At 40.6% G+C, this 8724-nt stretch overlaps 1 non-coding gene and 1 pseudogene across 2 annotated transcripts; one reads left to right on the top strand and one right to left on the bottom strand.

Moving 5' to 3' along the window:
* Window positions 1–2299: 2299 nt before the first annotated feature.
* LOC116552096 lies at window positions 2300–2406 on the bottom strand. Its single transcript, XR_004269213.1, has one exon. It is a non-coding gene; the product is annotated as a U6 spliceosomal RNA (small nuclear RNA).
* Window positions 2407–6024: 3618 nt separating this feature from the next.
* Window positions 6025–6958, top strand: LOC116551838 (annotated as a pseudogene). Its single transcript, XR_004269085.1, has one exon. The product of XR_004269085.1 is annotated as a nucleophosmin pseudogene (transcript).
* Window positions 6959–8724: the final 1766 nt, after the last annotated feature.

Raw genomic sequence — 8724 nt, forward strand, 5'->3', positions numbered from 1 at the left:
ATACCGGGGCAAGATGGCCAGGTTTAAAAGTTAGCCCTCCCACTAACTCTAGTGAGTATACCTAGGCTTGTTACTTGCACTCTGGTGTTCTCATCCATAAAATGAGAATAATAATAGTACTGGCTCACCAAGCTGTTGTGAGGATGCAATAAGCTCACGCATGTAAAAGGCTTAGAAGTGTGCCTGATAAATGTACATTACGATTACCATCATTCTCAAGGTGTTTAGTTGTTCACAAAATAGTCCCACACTTTATTTTGATGTTGTGTTTGTTCAATGAACATTCATTTTTTTTCTTCTTTTCTTTTAATTTAAGGATGTTAAGGTCATATCTAGAGTATCATGAAGGCATGGCCATTAGCCATCCAGGATGGGGCAGACAGGCAGAGAAACAGCATCTACATCATCAGCATTCAACCTGCTCAGCCAGCAGACAGTGCCGACACCGGATGTTGAGATGGTGACAAAGGTAGGGTCAACACATGGCCATTCCCTCAGTTCTTCATCCTGGACGGTTAGCCATCGGGATTCATGGTGAAGAGTCAGGGTTTCCTAACATGAGTAAAAACTGACAAAGGGGGCTTGGATTAGGGAACCTTAGTCATCTAGTAGTTTCCAGGAAGCAGGCACTAGAAATGTCCTTCACCAAGTGAAACAGCTCTACTGACTAAGCAAGGTGTTCATTCCTGTGCTGTGGCTAACTGCTGAACGGAAAGGACCATAATCTAGGAGGAATTGAGACATCAGGTATCAAATAACATCCTGAAAACGGGACCCCAGGATGAAGCCCCATTAAGAGAATTGGGGAAAGGGGACTCAGGAATAAGGATTGCCAGTTATTACAAGAGAGACAAGACTTCAGGGTCAGATCCACACCAGAGATAACTTAAATGCTGAGCTTCCAAAAGTGGTTCCTTACATATTTAATTTTCTATTGATCTAGGAATTGCGAATGAAGACGAGCCCATAGAGGAAGACCAGCTGGCCCCAGAGTTTTGTATGGTAGGGTACAGAGAATGGAAAAGACGGGAAAGATCCTGGGATTTGGAAGCTATTTAGGTTTAACAGCTGAGTAACTTCTTGTTGCTGTCAGTGAACTTACCTCTGACAGTATTACCCATTTCTCTCTACCAATCTATTAAGCTACTTTATTATCCACTAAAGTACCAAAAAACTGTATTTATCTATTTACTCTAATTGTGAGTAAAGTAAGAGTGAACAAGCTCTGTAAATGAGACCTGGGACAGTCCACTTATGAATAAGTAAATACACATTCGCATCTAGACCTTGTGCTACTGCTTTGTCTGCTCTGAAATCTTTTTAGTTCAGAATTTTATCATATATTTAAAATAACCAGTGTATTAGCAAAATAAGTGAGATGTTGACACTATCTCTGTGCATTCATTGCTTTCTAGTAAACAATTTCACAGAAATGATTCTGCCTGACTGCTTTTCCCTTTCTAATGGTAGCACTCTTTCCCTCTCAGGAGTAATGTGAAGGTTTGATCTTATTGTCTCTGTCATGTGGGTCCCCTGACAGAGTTCTCCTGTAGTGTTGTGAATCATCCCCCCTAATTCCCAACTCTGGCCTGGATTGCCCATCTGTAATGCCAAAAACATAACTGCCAGAAACCTATGTTATAGTGCACTCAGTAAGCTTAGAAGGTCATAGTGGTAGCTCCAGTACGTCTACGAATGTTTTTACTGCTTCTCTCATTGAGAGGCATTGTTTAATTCCTCTGATCTTAAATACAACAGACTTACTTGAGCAATGGAATGTGGCATTTTACCATTTCCAAGGTGAGGGCATAAAAAGCTTTGCACTCTTTTTTTTCTTTTTTGTACTTTAAGTTCTGGGGTGCCTGTGCAGATCTTGCAGGATTGTTGCATAGGTACACACAAGCCATGGTGGTTTGCTGTCTCCATCCCCCCGTCACCTACATCAGGCATTTCTCCCAGTGCTTTCCCTCCCCAACCTCCCCACCCCACGCTGTCCCTCCTGAACATACCCCAGTGTGTGATGTTCTCCTCCCCATGCCCACATGTTCTCATTGTTCAACACCCGCCTATGAGTGAGAACATGCGGTGTTTGATTTTCTGTTCTTGTGTCAGTTTGCTGAGAATGATGGTTTCCAGATTTATCCATGTCCCTACAGAGGACACGAATTCATTGTTTTTTATGGCTGCATAGTATTCCATGGTGTATATGTGCCACATTTTCTTTGTCCAGTCTATCATTGATGGGCATTTGGGTTGGTTCCAGGTCTTTGCTATTGTAAACAGTGCCTCAATAAACATAAAAAATATGGAACACTTCACGAATTTGCATGTCATCCTTGCGCAGGGGCCATGTTAATCTTCTCAGTATCTTTCCAATTTTAGTATATGTGCTGCCAAAGTGAGCACTGCACCCGCTCTTGAAGTCCTCAGCTGCTATGTAAAAACCCTGACTTCCCTGAGGCTGCCTTGCTGGAAAGACTACATGAGAAGACCATGTGAAATAGCCTTGAGACCACATAAGAGAGACATACACATAGTTGGCTGCCCTACCCTTCAGCCATTTGAGCATCCCTGCAGAGACTCTGCCCAATTAGCAGAGTTGCGAGCATAATAGTATGGTTGTTATTTTACAGCTTTAAGTTTTAGAGGTGGTTGTTATGTAGCCAGAACTGCTACCCTTCACTGGTGCCAGAGAGTCACAGAATAAAAAAGCCTGCTTTGCATTTATTAACTCATCGTTTTAGTCTCGAGGCTACCACACTAGATATTTAGCCAAGTGCAAATTTCTCTATTAAAAGGTTAGGGCAAGTTCAGGAGAAACATATAACATAGATGGGGAAAGGTTGTACTTAGGTAATGAAAGAAAAGGCACCTAAGAATTGGGCCCTGCAAAAGAGGTCACCTCCAGGGTTTCTTTGCAGTTCACGCAGTTCCCATGCCCTTGGGTACACACATGCACTCCTCCAAGCATTCTAGTCATCTGCCTAAATTCCCGCCCACCCAGAACACCCCACCTTTCCTGAATCCATTCTCCCTCCTTCTTTAACATAAACACCCAAGTCCCATGCTTGAAAGGAAAAAGGGCCCCAGGGTTTGACAGGATATTCAGTGAAGCAGGTGGACACCCACATCTTACAGAACAGGTGAGGAGTAACAGCTCTGAGCCATTGTTAATGGAGAAGGAGGCTCTTTTGGAATTTTTTTTTTTTTGAGACAGTCTTGCTCTGTCACCAACGCTGGGGTGCAGTGGCATGATCGGGGCTCACTGCAGCCTCAACTGCTCAAGCTCAAGCCATCCTCCTGCCTCAGCACCTCTGAGTAGCCAGGACTAAAATCATGCGCTCCCACGCCCAGATAATGTTTTTGAATTTTAGAGAGATGAGGTCTTACTATGTTGCCAAGCTGGTATTGAACTCCTCAGCTCATGCAATCCACCTGCCTTGGCATCTCAAAGTGCTGGTATTACAGATGTGAGCCACTGGGCCTAGCTGAATTTTTTTTCCCAATATTTACATCAGTATGTGATACAGTTGAGCAGATCCCTATAATTAAATAACTTTTAAGTGAAACATATAACCAAGAAAATTCATTACGTTGGGGGGAATAGGACATTCCGAACTAACAATCATAATTGAGGCATTCAGTCTTCAAGCAGGTCATGTAAATGAGTGAAGTGGATTTGGTGTCATTAATAGGAAGAGACGGGAATCAGGGCAAAGCAGAATGAGCTTGCATGGCTTTGCAAAGGGCACTGTTGTTACAGACCTCCCAACAAATCCTGTTTTGCAGGAATGCAGACAGTGTTGCTACATTTTTCTCCTTCTCTTCAGAAATCTAGATTACATATGAAACGTCCAATTTTTATAATGCTGAGGAGGCCAAAGAAAATATACCTATCCACTGAATTGGGGGCACCAGATGAAAAAAAATTGAGGAAGTAATGTTCTTAATTATCAAGACACCCCTACCTTCTCTTTCTCTGAGCCCTATAATTATATTGAGTAGCATTTAGTTTCCTTCTTTTTCAGCCTGAAGGTTCTAGTTGAATAAGAAATTAATTACATTAGCCTTTAATATTGACTCTGTTTTTTTTCTTAGAGTGACTCCCAGATAGGATTAATTTTTAAACTCCCCTAGGGTGGAGAGTAGAATGTTTGCCAATTCTTTTTTTCTTTTTTTTTGAGATGGAGTTTTGCTCTTGTTGCCCCGGCTGGAGTGCAATGGCGTGATCTCGGCTCACTGCCACCTCCGCCTCCCAGGTTCAAGCAATTCTCCTGCCTCAGCCTCTTGAGTAGCTGGGATTATAGGAGCCTGCCACCACACCTGGCTAATTTTTTTTGCATTTTTAGTAGAGACGGGATCCACCCACCTCTGCCTCCCAAAGTGCTGGAATTACAGGTCTGAGCCACTGTGCCCGGCCTAATTATTTTCTTCACAAAAGTTTAAAAGGCTTCGAGGTGTGACCTTCACTACTATGGTAATTCTGAAACTCTACCTCCTTTCATCCTTTCTTAAGCAACACTGTATTAACCAGGTATTCACTGGTCCCTGTAGTAGGTGTTTCTGCTATAAGCAATGCCTGGTAAGGGCTCTTAACTTGGGATTTTAAACAGAAAATAATTTAATGAGCATCTGATGGGAAATGATAATTAAGCAAACAAAATTAATTATTTTTATTCTATAAGAAGTTAATAAATACTGCATTGAATTTCTACCACCTCTTCATCCTCCCCAACTCCCAAACCTGCCTGACAGTAATTCCCTACATTTGAATCACATAATGTTCCGAGATATGCCAATATTTGAGAAGACTCCGTGTTCTTCTCAAATATTGGCAGATCTCGGAACATTACATGATTAGATAGACTCCCTAGTCTAGACAGTATAGCACTTTAAATCTTTTTATTACAACAATATAAAAAGGATGAGTCTGCAATAATTAATCACTCCTTATCCTCTATCAATTGCAATGTCAATATATGTCCAGATGATAACCAAAAAGCTTTCAGCCACCTGGCTGAAGGTAGGCTCTGAAATCATTTGAACAGTTCTGATTCTTCAAGCTAACACTATTTAACTCTTTAAGAGTGGGCAATGAGAGGTTGAAATCTGAGCTGGAAGCTGAGGTATGACTTGTGGTACCGAAACTTTTAAAACTTGAGGGTCTTTAAGAAAAAGAATACACATTTACCAAGACAAACTTATGTCCAAAGTGTTCTAAAAAGAGTGGACATGGCCAGGCGTGGTGGTTCATGCTTGTAATCCCAGCACTTTGGGAGGCTGAGGGAGACGGATCACCTGAGGTCCTGAGGTCGAGACCAGCCTGGCCAACATGGTGAAATCCTGTCTCTACTAAAAATACAAAAAATACAAAAGAAAATGAGCTGGGCATGGTGGCAGGTGCCTGTAATCATAGCTACTTGGGAGGCTGAGGCAGGAGGATGGCATGAACCCAGGAGGCAGAGGTTGCAGTGAGCCAAGATGGTGCCATTGCACTCCAGCCTGGGCGACAAGAGCAAAACTCCATCTCTAAATAAATAAATAAAGAGCGGACATTACACTTACTTGAGTTTTTTTCCTTTAATGAGAATATAGTAAGAGGTGCAATCTGTCTTATGATAGTCAACTTTAGGTTTCAACTTGACTGGATTGTGGGATACCTAGACGGCTGCTTTCATCTTTCTGGAGGACTCTCACTAATATACATTTCAGGTGGTGAAACCAGAAAATATGTGCGAGGGAGTTATTTGTAGCTGGATTCTCAGAGGTATTGACTGAATTCTTTAGAACTCAATAAAGTCCACACATAGAACCTGTTATAAGACAGAAAGAAATGGCCTGTTGTGGATATTCAGAGATCAATTCTGTAACCATTTCTTAAATGTTTCGGTGAAAAAAATGAGACAGTATACACACTGACTTAGACTGTATAAATGGTACCTTTGTCTTACATACATTTATTTATTAAAGAAGTAAGAAAGTTCAGATAGCCTGGTGTGAGTCCGTCCAGGGCGGCTGTTCTTTTGAGCAGTGGTCGTTTATCTCCATCTGCCTTCTCTTCCACCTAAATGCGTGTCACCACCCAATGGAAGATTTGATGGACATGGACATGAGCCCCCTGAGGCCCCAGAACTATCTTTTCGGTTGTGAACTAAAGGCTGACAAATGTTATCACTTTAAGGTCGATAATGATGAAAATGAGCACCAGTTATCTTTAAGAACAGTCAGTTTAGGAGCTGGTGCAAAGGATGAGTTGCACATTGTTGAAGCAGAGGCAATGAATTACGAAGGCAGTCCAATTAAAGTAACACTGGCAACTTTGAAAATGTCTGTACAGCCAACGGTTTCCCTTGGGGGCTTTGAAATAACACGACCAGTGGTCTTACGATTGAAGTGTGGTTCAGGGCCAGTGCATATCAGTGGACAGCACTTAGTAGCTGTGGAGGAAGATTCAGAGTCAGAAGATGAGGAGGAGGAGGATGTGAAACTCTTAAGTATGTCTGGAAAGCGGTCTGCCCCTGGAGGTGGTAGCAAGGTTCTACAGAAAAAAGTAAAACTTGCTGCTGCTGCTGCTGCTGATGATGAAGATGATAATGATGATGATTTCGATGATGAGGAAACTGAAGAAAAAGTGCCAGTGAAGAAATCTATATGCATACTCCAGCCAAAAATGCACAAAAGTCAAATCAGAATGGAAAAGACTCAAAACCATCATCAACACCAAGATCAAAGGGACAAGGATCTTTCAAGAAACTGGAAAAAACTCCTAAAACACCAAAAGGACCTAGTTCTGTAGAAGACATTAAAGCAAAAATGCAAGCAAGTATAGAAAAAAGTGGTTCTCTTCCCAAAGTGGAAGCCAAGTTCATCAATTATGTGAAGAATTGCTTCCGGATGACTGACCAGGAGGCTATTCAAGATCTCTGGCAGTGGAGGAAGTCTCTTTAAGAAAATAGTTTAAACAATTTGTTAAAAATTTTCTGTCTTATTTCATTTCTGTAAGTTGACAACTGACTGCCCTTTTTATAATGCAGAGTGAGAATTTTCCCTACCGTGTTTGATAAATGTTGTCCAGATACCATTGCCAAGAATGTGTTGTCCAAAATGCCTGTAGTTTTTAAAGATGGAACTCCACCCTTTGCTTGGTTTTAAGTATGTATGGAATGTTATTATGGGACATAGTAGTGGTGGTCAGACGTGGACATGGTGGGGAGACAAAAATATACATGTGAAATAAAACTCAGTATTTTAATAAATTAAAAAAAAAAGAAAGTTCAGATAAAAAATAATGGAGTATAAAGCAAAAAGGATGAAAAATGATAAAATTAAGAGATAAATTTATCTCTTATCTTAATAGAGATAAATTTATTTTTACTAATGGAAATAAATTTATTAAAGAATTAAGGAGTTTAGACAAAAACTAATGGAGTAATGGAGTATGAAGCAAAAAGGACGAAGAATGATAAAATTAACAGAGATTATTCTAACATCAAAAGAACATTGAAATACGAGCAAAAAACCTATCATACCCAAAGTATTAACTTCTGTTTTGAGGTCATACAAGCGAGGTGTAAAGCTCTCTCATTATTAGCTTCAGGATAAATCTGCCTCTACTCAGAAGCTCCATCCAATCCCCAACACAAGGTAACCTAAAATCACTCCAGCACAGGGGATTTTGGCTTTTAAAAAGAAGTTTCCTCAAGGTAGAAAATGTGAGTTTGGTAAAATCTAATTATAACTTCCTCCTGCCTTATTTGAGAATAGAAAGGTTCTGTCTCATCTATCAGACATACAGATTAACAGCATAATAGAAGAGACTCCCTAACAAAGGCACTCTAAGACAAGTTACAGGCCGAGCATGGTGGCTCACGATTGTAATTCCTAGCACTTTGGGGGGCCAAGGCAGGTGGATCACCTGAGGTCAGGAATTCAAGACTAGCCTGACCAATATGATGAGCTCTGTCTCTACTACACATACAAAATTTAGTCAGGTGTGGTGGCATGTGCCTGTAATCCCAGCTACTTGGGAGGCTGAGACGAGGGAATTACTTGAACCCAGGAGGCATAGGTTGCAATGAGCTGAGATTGTGCCATTGCACTCCAGCCTGGGCAACAAGAGAGAAACTCCAACTCAAAAGAAAAGAAAAAAAGAAGAAGAGGAGTTATAGATGTTACTCAGACTCTCTTATGGCCAATATTCAGCAGATATTTGATAAAAGAGATTCTTTGGGTTGAATATCTGTTAATTCAATCTGTCCTCTTAAGGAAAATTTGTGTTAAATGTCAGTGAACAGGTTCTTAGCTTCTGCTGGAGATTTTTTGCAAGGGTCTTGGGTGAGACTTTTCTTCTGTCTTCCATGTAAGTTTTTTTTTCTTCTACTTCTCTCAATAAATATCCTTATTCATTCTAGTATTTGAGCTGCCCATCTACCATCTTTAGGAGTTTCTATCCCTATCCATATTCCTGTTGTGGTAATACAGAATATGCCTTCTGCAACTTGAATCTAGATGGAACCATTTTTTACTAGACCACAAATCCATGTAAGTTTGCCCTACATTTCAGTTTTTCTTCCTTAAAAAAATTTTTTTTGCTACTTATTGCCTTAATGCTTTTAATTCTGTGACTCAAGGTGTTTTTATTTATTATTTCCTACAGTCTATCTCTTCCATGCTATTTTTGATTCTCCCTGCAGGCTCTCCCTCTTTTTGCTGACATTTGCCCTG

The sequence above is a fragment of the Sapajus apella genome, unplaced genomic scaffold (assembly GCF_009761245.1).
Source record: "Sapajus apella isolate SASKATOON/1434 unplaced genomic scaffold, GSC_monkey_1.0 scaffold10, whole genome shotgun sequence".
Taxonomy (NCBI): Eukaryota; Metazoa; Chordata; class Mammalia; order Primates; family Cebidae; genus Sapajus; species Sapajus apella.